At 48.0% G+C, this 18489-nt stretch overlaps 1 long non-coding RNA gene across 1 annotated transcript; it reads right to left on the reverse strand.

Moving 5' to 3' along the window:
* Positions 1-7825: 7825 nt before the first annotated feature.
* Positions 7826-9147, reverse strand: LOC127918955 (uncharacterized). Its single transcript, XR_008101494.1, has 4 exons — positions 9034-9147; positions 8420-8505; positions 8180-8351; positions 7826-7931 (listed from the first exon to the last, which is right to left on the reverse strand). It is a non-coding gene; the product is annotated as an uncharacterized LOC127918955 (long non-coding RNA).
* Between the last annotated feature and the right edge of the window lie 9342 nt (positions 9148-18489).

An 18489-nucleotide genomic window follows, 5' to 3' on the forward strand; every position in this document is an offset into this window, starting at 1 on the left:
CTGTCTCTCTTTATCTCTCTCTCTCTCGCTCTCTCTGTCATAGGCTACCGGTCTCTTTACTTTCAAGCATAGTTGGCTTTTGACTGAGCGATGTACAAAGGGTAGTCTAATATTTGTTTTGTAACAGGAATAAAACAGTCCTGTCAGAAAGGAGTAAAGTAAGCATTATCCTGTTAGTCCTGTTGTTTATGAAGCATTTGATTTGATTTGATTTGTGTGAAGGCCAGTAAACCCAAATCTATATCAATAACATTTGATTTGATTTGCAATATGATTTGATTTGGATTTGCATTTGATTTGACAATATGATTATAAAAATCTATATCAGGTGACGTGCTGCTATGTGATCTTCTTACCAACGGTAAATGCATCTGTTTTATCATTAGTTCTACGTTTCCCAACTGTTTTGTATTAGCCATAATTATTATTCCTGTGTATCAAAGAACTCTGTTTCCACCCAAAATAACAATATCTGTGCAGTACAGTTGATCAACCACTAGGAGGTGTGCGTTCGCATGGTCTTAGATTAGCATGGAGGTACACGCACTTTCCCGCCAAGTTGAAAATACTAACCTTTTCGAGAAAACTGTCGGACTGAAGGTTTGTGCTCACGCACCTTTGATAAATGAGGTCCTTCCTGGTGTGAATAAGATGGTTGTAGTGTGTGGAGACACCTCACTAAACATGGAGTCTGTTAGTGCTGAAACTATGGACCAGTCTGTTAGTGCTGAAACTATAGACCAGTCTGTTAGTGCTGAAACTATAGACCAGTCTGTTAGTGCTGAAACTATGGACCAGTCTGTTGAAACAGACCAGTCTGTTAGTGCTGAAACAGACCAGTCTGTTAGTGCTGAAACTATAGACCAGTCTGTTAGTGCTGAAACTATAGACCAGTCTGTTAGTGCTGAAACTATAGACCAGTCTGTTAGTGCTGAAACTATAGACCAGTCTGTTAGTGCTGAAACTATAGACCAGTCTGTTAGTGCTGAAACTATAGACCAGTCTGTTAGTGCTGAAACTATAGACCAGTCTGTTAGTGCTGAAACTATAGACCAGTCTGTTAGTGCTGAAACTATAGACCAGTCTGTTAGTGCTGAAACTATAGACCAGTCTGTTAGTGCTGAAACTCTAGATCTCTACCAGTCTGTTAGTGCTGAAACTATAGACCAGTCTGTTAGTGCTGAAACTATAGACCAGTCTGTTAGTGCTGAAACTATAGACCAGTCTGTTAGTGCTGAAACTATAGACCAGTCTGTTAGTGCTGAAACTATAGACCTGTCTGTTAGTGCTGAAACTATAGACCCTGTTAGTGTCTGTTAGTGCTGAAACTATAGACCAGTCTGTTAGTGCGCTGAAACTATGGACCAGTCTGTTAGTGCTGAAACTATAGACCAGTCTGTTAGTGCTGAAACTATAGACCAGTCTGTTAGTGCTGAAACTATAGACCAGTCTGTTAGTGCTGAAACTATAGACCAGTCTGTTAGTGCTGAAACTATAGACCAGTCTGTTAGTGCTGAAACAGACCAGTCTATTAGTGCTGAAACTATAGACCAGTCTATTAGTGCTGAAACTATAGACCAGTCTGTTAGTGCTGAAACTATAGACCAGTCTATTAGTGCTGAAACTATGGACCAGTCTATTAGTGCTGAAACTATGGACCAGTCTATTAGTGCTGAAACTATGGACCAGTCTATTAGTGCTGAAACTATGGACCAGTCTATTAGTGCTGAAACTATGGACCAGTCTATTAGTGCTGAAACTATAGACCAGTCTGTTAGTGCTGAAACTATGGACCAGTCTGTTAGTGCTGAAACTATAGACCTGTCTGTTAGTGCTGAACCAGTCTGTTAGTGCTGAAACTATAGACCCAGTCTATTAGTGTGCTGAATCTATAGACCTGTCTGTTAGTGCTGAAACTATGGACCAGTCTATTAGTGCTGAAACTATGGACCAGTCTATTAGTGCTGAAACAGTCTATTAAGTGCTGAAACAGACCAGTCTGTTAGTGCTGAAACTATGGACCAGTCTGTTAGTGCTGAATCTATAGACCTGTCTGTTAGTGTGAAACTATAGACCAGTCTGTTAGTGCTGAAACTATAGACCTGTCTATTAGTGCTGAAACTATAGACCAGTCTGTTAGTGCTGAAACTATAGATTAGTGCCTAGACCAGTCTATTAGTGCTGAAACTATGGACCCAGTCTGAAACTATGGACCAGTCTATTAGTGCTGAAACCATAGACCCAGACCAGTCTGTTAGTGCTGAAACTATAGACCAGTCTATTAGTGCTGAAACTATAGACCAGTCTGTTAGTCTGTTATGCTGAAACTATAGACCAGTCTATTAGTGCTGAAACTATAGACCAGTCTGTTAGTGCTGAAAGTATAGACCAGCTCTGTTAGTGCTGAAACTATGGACCAGTCTGTTAGTGCTGTATACCAGTCTGTTAGTGCTGAAACTATGGAGTCTAGCCCAATTACTATGGACCACAGAGAGCTGTAGTGCTGAAACAGAGAGCTGTACCACTAGGCTGTAGACAGAGAGCTGTACCACTAGGCTGTAGACAGAGAGCTGTACCACTACGCTGTGACAGAGAGCTGTACCACTAGTGCTGAAACTATGTCTATTAGACAAAGCGCTATACCGGTCTGTTAGGCTGAATCTAGACAAAGAGCTGAAACTATGGACCACTAGAGAGCTGTAAACTAGGCTGTAGACAGAGAGCTGTACCACAGAGAGCTGTATTATTGGTATAGATCACTAGGATGCAGACAGAGAGCTGTACCACAGGCTGTAGACAGAGAGCTGTAGACAGAGAGCTGTACCACTAGGCTGTAGACAGAGAGCTGTACCACTAGGCTGTAGACAGAGAGCTGTACCAGAGAGCTGGACCACAGAGAGCTGTACCACTAGGCTGAAGACAGAGAGCTGTACTGAAACTATGGACAGAGAGCTGTACCACTAGGTGCTGAAACATGGACCACTGTTAGCTGAATCTAAGACAGAGAGCTGTACTATGGACAGAGCTGTACCACTAGGCTGTAGACAGAGAGCTGTACCACAGAGAGCTGTACCACAGAGAGCTGTACCACTAGAGAGAGAGCTGTACCACTAGGCAGACAGAGAGCTGTAGTCACAGAGAGCTGTACCACTAGGCTGGAAGACAGAGAGCTGGACCACAGAGAGCTGTACCACAGAGAGCTGTACCACTAGGCTGACAGAGAAGACAGAGAGCTGTACCACAGAGAGCTGTACCACTAGGCTGTAGACAGAGAGCTGGACCACAGAGAGCTGTACCACAGAGAGCTGTACCACTAGGCTGTAGACAAAGAGCTGTACCACAGGCTGTAGACAGCTGTACCACAGAGAGCTGTACCACAGAGAGCTGTACCACTAGGCTGTAGACAGAGAGCTGTACCAGAGACAGCTGTAGACAGAGAGCTGTACCACAGAGAGCTGTACCACAGAGAGCTGTACCACTAGGCTGTAGACAGAGAGCTGTACCACAGAGAGCTGTATCACAGAGAGCTGTACCACTAGGCTGTAGACAGAGAGCTGTACCACTAGGCTGTAGACAGAGAGCTGTACCACAGAGAGCTGTACCACTAGGCTGAAGACAGAGAGCTGTACCATTAGAGAGTGTACCACAGAGAGCTGTACTAGGCTGTAGACAGAGAGCTGTAGTGAGGCTGTAGACAGAGAGCTGACCACTAGGCTGTAGACAGAGAGCTGTACCACTAGGCTGAGGGGACAAAGAGCTGTACCACTAGGCTGTAGACAGAGAGCTGTACCACAGAGAGCTGTACCACTAGGCTGTAGACAGGGAGCTGACCACAGAGAGCTGTACCACTAGGCTGAGACAGAGAGCTGTACCACTAGGCTGTAGACAGAGAGCTGTACCACAGAGAGAGCTGTAGACAGAGAGCTGTACGAGGAGAAGGAGGTAGAGGGGAGGAGGAGGTAGAGTGAACAAGGGGAGAAGGAGGTAGAGTGAACGAGGGGAGAAGGAGGTAGCAGTGAACGAGGGAAGAAGGAGGTAGAGTGAATGAGGGAGAAGGAGGTAGATGAATGAGGGGAGAAGGAGGTAGAGGAAGAAGGAGGTAGAGTGAACGAGGGGAGAAGGAGAGGTAGAGTGAACGAAGGGGGAGAAGGAGGAAGAGGAACGAGGGGAGAAGGAGGTAGAGTGAACGAGGGGGAGAAGGAGGTAGAGTGAACGAGGGAAGAGGAGGTAGAGTGAACGAGGGAAGAAGGAGGTAGAGTGAACGAGGGAAGAAGGAGGTAGAGTGAACGAGGGAAGAAGGAGGTAGAGTGAGTGAACGAGGAAGGAAGGTAGAGTGAACGGGAAGAAGGAGGTAGAGTGAACGAGGGAAGAAGGAGGTAGAGTGAACGAGGGAAGAAGGAGGTAGAGTGAACGAGGGAGAAGGAGGTAGAGTGAACGAGGGAAGAAGGAGGTAGAGTGAACGAGGAGAAGGATAGAGTGAACGAGGGAAGAAGGAGGTAGAGTGAACGAGGGAAGGAAGGTAGAGTGAACGAGGGAAGAAGGAGGTAGAGTGAACGAGGGAAGAAGGAGGTAGAGTGAACAGGGGAGGAGGGAAGAGGAGGTAGAGTGAACGAGGAAGAAGGAGGTAGAGTGAACGAGGGAAGAAGGAGGTAGAGTGAACGAGGGAGAAGAGAGTAGAGAAGGAGGTAGAGTGAACGAGGGAAGAAGGTAGGTGACTGAGGGAAGAAGAGGTAAGTGAACGAGGGGAGGAGGAAAGTATGGGAAGAAGGAGGTAGAGTGAACGAGGGAAGAAGGAGGTAGAGTGAACGAGGGAAGAAGGAGGTAGAGTGAACGAGGGAAGAAGGAGGTAGAGTGAACGAGGGAAGAAGGAGGTAGAGTGAATGAGGGAAGAAGGAGGTAGAGTGAACGAGGGGAAGAAGGAGGTAGAGGAACGAGGGGAAGGGAAGTGAAGGAGGAGGTGAACGAGGGAAGAAGGAGGTAGAACGAGGGAAGAAGGAGGTAGAGTGAACGAGGGAGAAGGAGGTAGAGTGAACGAGGGGAGAAGGAGGTAGAGTGAACGAGGGAAGAAGGAGGTAGAGGAACGAGGAAGAAGGAGGTAGAGTGAACGAGGGAAGAAGGAGGTAGAGTGAACGAGGGAAGAAGGAGGTAGAGTGAACGAGGGAAGAAGGAGGTAGAGTGAATGAGGGAAGAAGGAGGTAGAGTGAACGAGGAAGAAGGAGGTAGAGTGAACGAGGGGAGAAGGAGGTAGAGTGAACGAGGGGGGAGAAGGAAGAGGTAGAGTGAATGAGGGAAGAAGGAGGTAGAGGAACGAGGGGAGAAGGAGGTAGAGTGAACGAGGGAAGGAGGTAGAGGGAGGGGAAGGAGGTAGAGTGAACGAGGAAGAAGGAGGTAGAGGAACGAGGGAAGAAGGAGGAACGAGGGAAGAAGGAGGTAGAGTGAACGAGGGAAGAAGGAGGTAGAGTGAACGAGGGAGAAGGAGGTAGAGTGAACGAGGGAAGAAGGAGGTAGAGTGAACGAGGGAAGAAGGAGGTAGAGGAAGGAACGAGGAGGGAAGAAGGAGGTAGAGTGAACGAGGGAAGAAGGAGGTAGAGTGAACGAGGGAAGAAGGAGGTAGAGTGAACGAGGAGGGAAGAAGGAGGTAGAGTGAACGAGGGAAGAAGGAGGTAGAGTGAACGAGGAAGAAGGAGGTAGAGTGAATGAGGGAAGAAGGAGGAGGTGAACGAGGGGAGAAGGAGTAGAGTGAACGAGGGGAAGGAGGTAGAGTGAACTTGAGGGAAGGAGGTAGAGTGAGAGGGAAGAAGGAGGTAGAGTGAACGAGGGAAGAAGGAGGTAGAGTGAACGAGGGAAGAGGAGGAGGTAGAGGGAAGAACGAGGGAAGAAGGAGGTAGAGTGATGTTTGAGGAACCTCCCACTCTCTCTCCTCCACTGTGTGTTTCTGCAGTTCTACAGTCTCTATGTCCTCCCTCTCATTTAGCCAGTGGTTTCCTCTCTCCTCTCTCTCTCAATCTCCCTCCGTCTTTTCTCTCTATCGAACCCTCCTCCTTCCCTTGACTGCCCCCTCCTCCATCTCTATCTCTTCACCCCATGTCCTTCTGTCGTCATCCATCATATTATCCAGCACCACTCACCCACATTGTAATTGATGGGATATTCCACTATAACACAACTCCTATGATATCTCTTGAATATGCAGTTTGGAATGTGTCAATAATTGTTGCCGCGAGCTGTTGTGTTCCCCTCACACCCTCCGTCTCATTCCCTCCATCCCTCCATCCTCCCTTCAAACCTGCATGACCAGCACCAGATGAACAGTCCCTGGGTTGAGGAGCCAGCACCAGAAGAACAGTCACTGGGCTGAGGAGCCAGCACCAGAAGACACATACACTAGGCTGAGGAGCTAGCACCAGAAGACACATACACTAGGCTGAGGAGCCAGCACCAGAAGAACAGTCACTGGGCTGAGGAGCCAGCACCAGAAGAACAGTCACTGGGCTGAGGAGCCAGCACCAGAAGAACAGTCACTGGGCTGAGGAGCCAGCACCAGAAGAACAGTCCCTGGGCTGAGGAGCCAGCACCACAAGAACAGTCACTGGGTTTAGGAGCCAGCACCAGAAGACACATACACTGGGCTGAGGAGCCAGCACCAGAAGAACAGTCACTGGGCTGAGGAGCCAGCACCAGAAGAACAGTCACTGGGCTGAGGGGCCAGCACCAGAAGAACAGTCCCTGGGCTGAGGAGCCAGTACCACAAGAACAGTCACTGGGCTGAGGAGCCAGCACCAGAAGAACAGTCACTGGGCTGAGGGCCAGCACCAGAAGAACAGTCCCTGGGCTGAGGAGCCAACACCAGATGAACAGTCCCTGGGCTGAGGAGCCAGTACCACAAGAACAGTCACTGGGCTGAGGAGCCAGCATCAGAAGAACAGTCACTGACTCTAGCACTCAGAAGAACAGGACCATGTCAGGACTTAGGGGAGCACCAGATGAACAGTCCCAGCCTTGAGAAAGAAGGGGTTATGTGAGGTGGTTTGACTCCCAAATCAGAAACCTGTTGACTGACTCTTTCTCTCTCTTCTCTCTCTCTCTACTCATCTCTCTCTCTCTCTCTCTCTCTCTCTCTCTCCTCTCTCCTCTCTCTTCTCTGAGGTGGTCTTCTCCTCTCCAAAAGAAACCTCTCTCTCTCTCTCTCTCTCTCTCTCTCTCTCTCTCTCTCTCTCTCTCTCTCTCTCTCTCTCTCTCTCTCTCTCTCTCTCTCTCTCTCTCTCTCTCTCTCTCTCTCTCTCTCTCTCTCTCCTCTCTCTCTCTCTCTCTCTCTCTCTCTCTCTCTCTCTCTCTCTCTCTCTCTCTCTCTCTCTCTCTCTCTCCCTCTCTCTCTCTCTCTCTCTCTCTCTCTCTCTCTCTCTCTCTCCTCTCTCTCTCTCTCTCTCTCTCTCCTCTCTCTCTCTCTGTCCCAAAGTATCATATCTCTCTATTCTAAATATAAATCTAGTGGACCCTCGAAAATACTAGTAGTAGTGGACATGACCTCTACCATTCAACAATATTCTGAGAACTCTCACATTGCCTGGTAGTAGACCAGACTCAACATCTGAGAAGATAATGACCTGGTAGTGGACCATGTGATCTCATCCTCTCTCTCTGGACCAAGTCTCTCTGACTCTCTCTCTCTGACCTGGTAGTCTCTGTCTCATGACTCTCCTCTGACCTGGTAGTGGACCAGTGTCAACATGACTGAAGACACATGACCTAGTGGACCTCTGTCCATGACTGAGAAGACACATGACCTGGTAGTGACCAGTGTCAACATGTAGTAGAAGTGTCAACATGACTGAGAAGACACATGACCTGGTAGTAGACCAGTGTCAACATGACTGAGAAGACACATGACCTGGTAGTGGACCAGTGTCAACATGACTGAGAAGACACATGACCTGGTAGTGGACCAGTGTCAACATGACTGAAGACACATGACCTGGTAGTAGACCAGTGTCATATGACTGAGAAGACATGACCTGGTAGTAGACCAGTGTCAACATGACTGAGAAGACACAATGACCTTAGTGGACCAGTGTCAACATGACTGAGAAGACACATGACCTGGTAGTAGACCAGTGTCAACATGACTGAGAAGACACAACCTGGTAGTGGACCAGTGTCAACATGACTGAAGACACATGACCTGGTAGTAGACCAGTGTCAACATGACTGAGAAGACACATGACCTGGTAGTAGACCAGTGTCAACATGACTGAGAAGACACATTACCTGGTAGTGGACCAGTGTCAACATGACTGAGAAGACACATGACCTGGTAGTGGACCAGTGTCAACATGACTGAGAAGACACATGACCTGGTAGTGGACCAGTGTCAACATGACTGAGAAGACCCAGTGTCAACATGACTGAGAAGACACATGACCTGGTAGTGGACCAGTGTCAACATGACTGAGAAGACACATGACCTGGTAGTGGACCAGTGTCAACATGACTGAGAAGACACATGACCTGGTAGTAGACCAGTGTCAACATGACTGAGAAGACACATGACCTGGTAGTAGACCAGTGTCAACATGACTGAGAAGACACATGAGCCTGTCAACCTGGCAGCCATAGTAGTAGACCAGTGTCAACATGACTGAGAAGACACATGACCTGGTAGTAGACCAGTGTCAACATGACTGAGAAGACACATGACCTGGTAGTGGACCCTGTGTCAACATGACTGAGAAGACACATGACCTGGTGGGACCAGTGTCAACATGATCTGAGAAGACACATGACCTGGTAGGGACCAGTACATGACTGAGAAGACACATTACCTGGTAGCCAGTCCCCAGGTCAACTGACTGAGAAGACACATGACCTGGTAGTGGACCAGTGTCAACATGACTGAGAAGACACATTACCTGGTAGTGGACCAGTGTAACATGACTGAGAAGACACATGACCTGGTAGTGGACCAGTTCAACATGACTGAGAAGACACATGACCTGGTAGTAGACCAGTGTCAACATGACTGAGAAGACACATGACCTGGTAGTGGACCAGTGTCAACATGACTGAGAAGACACATGACCTGGTAGTGGACCAGTGTCAACATGACTGAGAAGACACATGACCTGGTAGTGGACCAGTGTCAACATGACTGAGAAGACACATGACCTTGTATGAAAGACAAAACAAAACCAGATGGGAAATATTATCAACATTACTTTGCACTTTTCACTGGCTGTCCCTCAGGTTCTGGCAGGAAGACACATATTTGGCTGCCAAAACTGCACATTTTGGCTTTTCACCCAATAAATATTAGATTTTTTCTTCATCTTTTATAGTTTCAAATTCTTTGTATTGAATTATAATTTGGGAAAGAAATATTCTCTTAGGGTCTGAGTATTTGTCACAGTGTACTTGGAAATGCAGCTTTGTCTCTACCTCTCCCTGGAGCAGAGTGAGCATACCTGTCCTCTCTGGGCAGCCCTGTCAGACTGTCCTCTGGGCAGCCAGGTTTGTCTGTGACGACCGGTCTCAATAGCCAGACTGTCCTCTCTGGGCAGCCAGGTTTGTCTGGATGAGCAGTGACGTCTCAATAGGATGGTCTCTGGGCAGCCATGGAGAGCCTAGACTGTCCTCTCTGGGCAGCCAGGTTTGTCTGTGACCACCGGTCTCTATAGCCAGACTGTCCTCTCTGGGCAGCCAGGTTTGTCTGTGACGACCGGTCTCTATAGCCAGACTGTGAGATAGGGAGTCTGTACCTAGTCAATGTTTTCCTCAGTTTTCTATCAGTCACAGTGGTCAGGTCTCTCTCCCTGTCTCTCTCTCTGTCTCTCTCTCTGTGTCTCTCTCTCCTGTGAGCTAGTGCCCCAGGCAACATTGTGGAACAGGAGACAAGGAGAATATAGTCCACATCCCATCCAGGTAGTGTTCAGATTGTCATTCCAGACTAGTGGGAGTGAGAATGCGGCCCAAATTGCAGCCTATTCCCTACATAGTGCACTACGTTTGACCAGACCCCAATGGGCCCTGTAACGCATAATCACTGTCAGCTCATCTGGGCCCTGTAACACAATCACTGTCAGCTCATCTGGGCCCTGTAACACAGTCACTGTCAGATAATCTGGGCCCTGTAACGCAATCACTGTCAGATAATCTGGGCCATGTAACACAATCACTGTCAGCTCATCTGGGCCCTGTAACACAATCACTGTCAGCTCATCTGGGCCCTGTAACACAGTCACTGTCAGCTCATCTGGGCCCTGTAACGCATTCACTGTCAGCTCATCTGGGCCCTGTAACACAATCACTGTCAGCTCATCTGGGCCCTGTAACACAATCACTGTCAGCTCATCTGGGCCCTGTAACACAATCACTGTCAGCTCATCTGGGCCCTGTAACACAATCACTGTCAGCTCATCTGGGCCATGTTTAGAGATGATAAATACAACTTGTGGAGTCAGGCTCTGAAATAATGTGCCCTGTAACACAATGTACTGTAGATGCTCATCTGGGTTAATCAAATTAAATGTTTGGCTTATGGGAATTTATACCAATCATCTTCAGGGATCTGGGAGGAGGATAGGATGAGTAGGGATGGATGGATGAGGAGGGAGGCCACTGAGAAATAATGTGATGCGATGGTCAATGGAGATTAGGGATGTTTGAGGCCAGGAGTTAGGGTCCAAATTAAAGGGATGGCTGGAGGTGAGTTTATGTATGTATGAGGCCAGAGACAGGGTAGAGATAGGGATGGATGGAGGTGGAGAGAGGGATGTGATGGATGAGCAGGGAGACAGGGTAGAGATAGGTTTATGGGATGGATGGAGGTGAGAGAGAGGGATGTTTATGGATGAGCAGGGAGACAGGGTAGAGATAGGGATGGATGGAGGAGAGGGATGTCCATGTAGGAGCAGGGAGACAGGGGTAGAGATAGGGATGGATGGAGGTGGAGAGAGGGATGTTTATGTATGAGCAGGGAGACGGGGTAGAGATAGGGATGGATGGAGGTGGAGAGAGGATGTATGTGTATGAGCAGGGAGACAGGGTAGATGATAGGGATGGATGGAGGTGGAGAGAGGATGTATGTATGAGCAGAGAGACAGGGCAGAGATAGGGATGGATGGAGGTGGAGAGAGGGATGTATGTATGAGCAGGGAGACAGGGTAGAGATAGGGATGGATGGAGGTGGAGAGAGGGATGTATGTATGAGCAGAGAGACAGGGTAGAGATAGGGATGGATGGAGGTGGAGAGAGGGATGTATGTATGAGCAGGGAGACAGGGTAGAGATAGGGATGGATGGAGGTGGAGAGAGGGATGTATGTATGAGCAGGGAGACGGGGTAGAGATAGGGATGGATGGAGGTGGAGAGAGGGATGTATGTATGATTAGAGAGACGGGGTAGAGATAGGGATGGATGGAGGTGGAGAGAGGGATGTATGTATGAGCAGGGAGACGGGGTAGAGATGGGGATGGATGGAGGCCAGGGAGAGAGAGATGTTTAGAGGATGGAGGGAGGGGTGTATTCTCCTGTGTGTTTCGGCCCCCTACCTCTTCCTTGGGAGCTAGTGGAGGCCAGGTACTATAGGTGTCCATGTTTATGGGATGTGAAGGAGGCCAGGTACTGTAGGTGTCCATGTTTATGGGATGTGAAGGAGGCCAGGTACTGTAAGTGTCCATGTTTATGGGATGTGAAGGAGGCCAGGTACTGTAAGTGTCCATGTTTATGGGATGAAGGAGGCCAGGTACTGTCCAGTGTCCATGTTTATGGGATGTGATGGAGGCCAGGTACTGTGGTGTCCATGTTTATGGGATGTGAAGGAGGCCAGGTACTGGTGTCCATGTTTATGGGATGTGATGGAGGCCAGGTACTGTAGGTGTCCATGTTTATGGGATGTGATGGAGGCCAGGTACTGTAGGTGTCCATGTTTATGGGATGTGATGGAGGCCAGGTACTGTAGGTGTCCATGTTTATGGGATGTGAAGAGGCCAGGTACTGTAGGTGTCCATGTTTATGGGATGTGATGGAGGCCAGGTACTGTAGGTGTCCATGTTTATGGGATGTGAAGAGAGGCCAGGTACTGTAGGTGTCCATGTTTATGGGATGTGAAGGAGGCCAGGTACTGTAAGTGTCCATGTTTATGGGATGTGATGGAGGCCAGGTACTGTAGGTGTCCATGTTTATGGGATGTGAAGGAGGCCAGGTACTGTAGGTGTCCATGTTAATGGGATGTGATGGAGGCCAGGTACTGTAGGTGTCCATGTTTATGGGATGTGATGGAGCCAGGTACTGTAGGTGTCCATGTTTATGGGATGTGATGGAGGCCAGGTACTGTAGGTGTCCATGATGGGATGTGATGGAGGCCAGGTACTGTAGGTGTCCATGTTTATGGGATGTGAAGGAGGCCAGGTACTGTAGGTGTCCATGTTTAGGGATGTGATGGAGGCCAGGTACTGTATAGTGTCCATGTTTATGGGATGTGATCGAGGCCAGACTGTAGGTGTCCATGTTTATGGGATGTGAAGGAGGCCAGGTACTGTAGGTGTCCATGTTTATGGGATGTGATGGAGGCCAGGTACTGTAGGTGTCCATGTTTATGGGATGTGATGGAGGCCAGGTACTGTAGGTGTCCATGTTTATGGGATGTGATGGAGGCCAGGTACTGTAGGTGTCCATGTTTATGGGATGTGATGGAGGCCAGGTACTGTAGGTGTCCATGTTTATGGGATATGAGGAGGCCAGGTACTGTAGGTGTCCATGTTTATGGGATGTGATGGAGGCCAGGTACTGTAGGTGTCCATGTTTATGGGATGTGATGGAGGCCAGGTACTGTAAGTGTCCATGTTTATGGGAGATATGGAGGCCAGGTACTGTAGGTGTCCATGTTTATGGGATGTGAAGGAGGCCAGGTACTGTAGGTGTCCATGTTTATGGGATGTGATGGAGGCCAGGTACTGTAGGTGTCCATGTTTATGGATGTGATGGAGGCCAGGTACTGTAGTGTCCATGTTTATGGGATGTGAGGAGGCCAGGTACTGTAGGTGTCCATGTTTATGGGATGTGAAGGAGGCCAGGTACTGTAAGTGTCCATGTTTATGAGGATGTGATGGAGGCCAGGTACTGTAGGTGTCCATGTTTATGGGATGTGAAGGAGGCCAGGTACTGTAAGTGTCCATGTTTATGGGATGTGATGGAGGCCAGGTACTGTAGGTGTCCATGTTTATGGGATGTGATGGAGGCCAGGTACTGTAGGTGTCCATGTTTATGGGATGTGATGGAGGCCAGGTACTGTAGGTGTCCATGTTTATGGGATGTGATGGAGGCCAGGTACTGTAGGTGTCCATGTTTATGGGATGTGATGGAGGCCAGGTACTGTAGGTGTCCATGTTTATGGGATGTGAAGGAGGCCAGGTACTGTAGGTGTCCATGTTTATGGGATGTGATGGAGGCCAGGTACTGTAGGTGTCCATGTTTATGGGATGTGAAGGAGGCCAGGTACTGTAGGTGTCCATGTTTATGGGATGTGATGGAGGCCAGGTACTGTAGGTGTCCATGTTTATGGGATGTGATGGAGGCCAGGTACTGTAGGTGTCCATGTTTATGGGATGTGAAGGAGGCCAGGTACTGTAGGTGTCCATGTTTATGGGATGTGATGGAGGCCAGGTACTGTAGGTGTCCATGTTTATGGGATGTCCATGAAGGAGGCCAGGTACTGTAGGTGTCCATGTTTATGGGATGTGATGGAGGCCAGGTACTGTAGGTGTCCATGTTTATGGGATGTGATGGAGGCCAGGTACTGTAGGTGTCCATGTTTATGGGATGTGATGGAGGCCAGGTACTGTAGGTGTCCATGTTTATGGGATGTGATGGAGGCCAGGTACTGTAGGTGTCCATGTTTATGGGATGTGATGGAGGCCAGGTACTGTAGGTGTCCATGTTTATGGGATGTGATGGAGGCCAGGTACTGTAGGTGTCCATGTTTATGGGATGTGATGGAGGCCAGGTACTGTAGGTGTCCATGTTTATGGGATGTGATGGAGGCCAGGTACTGTAGGTGTCCATGTTTATGGGATGTGATGGAGGCCAGGTACTGTAGGTGTCCATGTTTATGGGATGTGATGGAGGCCAGGTACTGTAAGTGTCCATGTTTATGGGATGTGATGGAGGCCAGGTACTGTAGGTGTCCATGTTTATGGGATGTGGAGGCCAGGAGTGTCCATGTTTATGGGATGTGAAGGAGGCCAGGTACTGTAGGTGTCCATGTTTATGGGATGTGATGGAGGCCAGGTACTGTAGGTGTCCATGTTTATGGGATGTGATGGAGGCCAGGTACTGTAGGTGTCCATGTTTATGGGATGTGATGGAGGCCAGGTACTGTAGGTGTCCATGTTTATGGGATGTGAAGGAGGCCAGGTACTGTAGGTGTCCATGTTTATGGGATGTGAAGGAGGCCAGGTACTGTAAGTGTCCATGTTTATGGGATGTGATGGAGGCCAGGTACTGTAGGTGTCCATGTTTATGGGATGTGATGGAGGCCAGGTACTGTAGGTGTCCATGTTTATGGGATGTGAAGGAGGCCAGGTACTGTAGGTGTCCATGTTTATGGGATGTGATGGAGGCCAGGTACTGTAGGTGTCCATGTTTATGGGATGTGATGGAGGCCAGGTACTGTAGGTGTCCATGTTTATGGGATGTGATGGAGGCCAGGTACTGTAGGTGTCCATGTTTATGGGATGTGAAGGAGGCCAGGTACTGTAAATCCCACAACTGTGACAACTCTCTATCAGTACAGTTGACTTCTGCTATTTTCAAGATGGCTACAGATATTAGCTATTTTCAAGATGGCTACAGATGTTAGCTATTTTCAAGATGGCTACAGATATGAGCTATTTTCAAGATGGCTGCAGATATTAGCTATTTTCAAGATGGCTACAGATATTAGCTATTTTCAAGATGGCTACAGATATTAGTTATTTTCAAGATGGCTATAGATATTAGCTATTTTCAAGATGGCTACAGATATTAGCTATTTTCAAGATGGCTACAGATATTAGCTATTTTCAAGATGGCTACAGATATTAGCTATTTTCAAGATGGCTACAGATATTATTATTTCAAGATGGCTACCCATATTAGCTATTTTCAAGATGCTACATATATTAGTTATTTTCAAGGTGCCTACAGATATTAGCTATTTTCAAGATGGCTACAGGCTGTCATAGTATGGCCGTGGAGGCCTACAAAGGCTGATTTAACTTAATGTCTATGGTGGTAGAGAACACACACTCTCTTTGAATGTGTCCCATTTGTCTGTGTATGTAATGAGAGGGGACATGTCATTACATTTGTCTGTGATGAAACTGTGTCACAGATGGGAGCTATTTTCAACCCAGAGAAAGGAATCATGGGAGCTCATTATCACTAATATGTGTCTGTTACAATTCCCCTGACAGCTACCACATGTAAGGATCTATACACACACACACACACACACACACACAGACACACACACACACACACACACAGATACACTATTTTCAAGATGGCACACACTCTCTCTCACACTCTCTCTCACACATGCCTACAGTGGTTACACGGACACACATATTTTCACACACACATACACATATGAAAATCTTATCAGACTGCTTTTCAAGATGGCACCCTTTCCCTGTGTGTGTGCATAGTGTGTGTGTGTGTGTGCACTATAAAGGTTGTAGGCGTGCCTGCGTGTGTGTGATGTGTTGGTGTGTGTGTGTACATTGAGATACTGGGTGAAAGCCTGTAGAGGATTGTCCAGTGTATCAGTGTAGATAGGTGGGATCAGAGCTAACTGTATTCTGACTGGGTGAAGGCCCAGGTTGTGGCTCTGGGAATCTTGAATGGCAAAAGAGATTTGTGCCATTTGGGATCAGAGTCTAACTGTGTTCTGACTGGGTGAATACCTGTGAGGTTGTGGTCTACAGGTGGGATCAATCTCTCACTGTATTCTGACTCTGAATGGCTCTGTGAGGTCTCTCTCTCTCTCTCTCTCTCTCTAACTGTATTCTGACTGGTGAATCTCTACAGTTGGAATCTTGAATGGCATTTTAGAATTTGGAACCTTGTTCAGACTACTGTGTTCTGCTTGGTAGCACACCGATGGAGTTAGCTAGTGCAATCTCTCAGGAGTAGGTTTCTCTCTCTGTCTCTCTCTCTCACTCTCTCTCACTCTCTCTCTCTCGCACGCACACACACACACACACACACACACACACACACACACACACACACACACACACACACACACACACACACACACACACACACACACACACACACACACACACACACACACACACACACACACACACACACACACACACACACACACACACACACACACACACACACACACACACACACACACACACACACACACACACACACACACACACACACACACACACACACACACACACACACACACACACACACACACACACACACACACACACACACACACACACACACACACACACACACACACACACACACACACACACACACACACACACACACACACACACACACACACACACACACACACACACACACACACACACACACACACACACACACACACACACACACACACACACACACACACACACACACACACACACACACACACACACACACACACACACACACACACACACACACACACACACACACACACACACACACACACACACACTGTATTTGGGAGGGAAGTGAAGGTGTGAGTGATGGAGGGATCCCGTTAAAGGACAAAGAGAGAAAAGGGGGAGTGTTTGATGGGAAAAGAGAGAACTCCAATCAAATCTGTTACTTTCTTCTTCCTGTAAAATCTCCTTAATTCTCAGCTGGTCATGAGTGGAGGAAGAGTGGAGGAGGGAAGGAGAGGAGGAGGAAGAGTGAAGGAGGGAAGGAGAGGAGGAGGAAGAGAGAAGGAGGGAAGGAGAGGAGGAGGGAAGGAGAGGAGGGAGAGAGGAGGAGGGAAGGAGAGGGGGAGGGAAGGAGAGGAGGAGGAAGGGGGAGGGAAGAAGAGGGGAGGGAAGGAGAGGAGGAGGGAAGGAGAGGAGGGAGAGAGGAGGAGGGAAGGAGAGGAGGAGGGAAGGGAGGGGGAGGGAAGGAGAGGAGGAGGGAAGGAGAGGAGGGAAGGAGAGGGGAGGGAAGGGAGAGAAGGAGAGGAGGAGGAAGAGGAAGAGAGGTGGAGGGAAGGAGGAGGAGGGAAGGAGAGGAGGGAAGGAGAGGAGGAGGAAGAGGAAGGAGAGGAGGAGGAGGGAAGGAGAGGGGGAGGGAAGGAGAGGAGGGAGAGAGGAGGAGGGAAGGAGAGGGGGAGGGAAGGAGAGGGGAGGGAAGGGGAGAGAAGGAGAGGAGGAGGAAGAGGAAGAGAGGTGGAGGGAAGGAGAGGTGAGGGTGTCTAGTGTAGGTTGGGTGAGCTGGTCATGAGTGTCTTCCTGAGAAAGGCCTCGTCAAGAGGTGAAGGTGTCTAGTGTAGGGTGGGTGAGGGCTAACGCTAGCTTATTCCTTTTGTCTGCTTGTGTTGCTGATATGAAGGCTTTTCAAACCATCTATCAAACTAAATGTTTTAAAAGAAACATCTCAATGAATTTTGAAGGAAATGCATATTTCGACGAGCCATGGGACTCGTTTGATTCCCTGCAATCAGATCAAGAGAAGGAAAAACATACTTAAATGCAATATGTATTCAGCTCCATTTTGTGAGAACTCATTTGGCAGACCGTCATGGATGTTTATCTTGACAGAGACATCAAACCTTTACCAGAATGTTCTTCTGTTCTGATTGGTTCCTGATGAACATTCCCTGTGTAATGGGATCTAACAGACGACAAGTCTCATCTCATCCATCTCTCGACTCTCTTCAAAATGACACAATGTAATAATATAATACATTTTTCAATATCTGACAGATAAGTCATGGCTTTTTTTCTGTTTGTTAGGTGGTGAAAACGTGTCGGGGGTTCGGTGAGGCTTAAAGATGAGGCCCTGTGTGGATTAGAAATGTCTGACAGTTGTTATAAGAAGCTAAATACTGTTTCTAACACTTCTAAAGGGTATATGGGTTGTGTGGTGTATTAGTGTAGGATCCGCTAGGTAACAGACAAGAGGTTCGCTCATCACCTCCTGATCTGACAAGGCTTTTCATCCTAATGGTGTTATTGGGTACTTAGTAGCAAACAGATGGGGTACACATGAATCTGTGATGTGATACACATGAATCTGTGATGTGATACACATGAATCTGTGATGTGGTACACATGAATCTGTGATGTGATACACATGAATCTGTGATGTGATACACATGAATCTGTGATGTGATACACATGAATCTGTGATGTGGTACACATGAATCTGTGATGTGATGCACATGAATCTGTGATGTGATACACATGAATCTGTGATGTGATGTGATACACATGAATCTGTGATGTGTACACATGTACTCATG

This window comes from Oncorhynchus keta, unplaced genomic scaffold (assembly GCF_023373465.1).
Source record: "Oncorhynchus keta strain PuntledgeMale-10-30-2019 unplaced genomic scaffold, Oket_V2 Un_contig_15362_pilon_pilon, whole genome shotgun sequence".
NCBI lineage: Eukaryota > Metazoa > Chordata > Actinopteri > Salmoniformes > Salmonidae > Oncorhynchus > Oncorhynchus keta.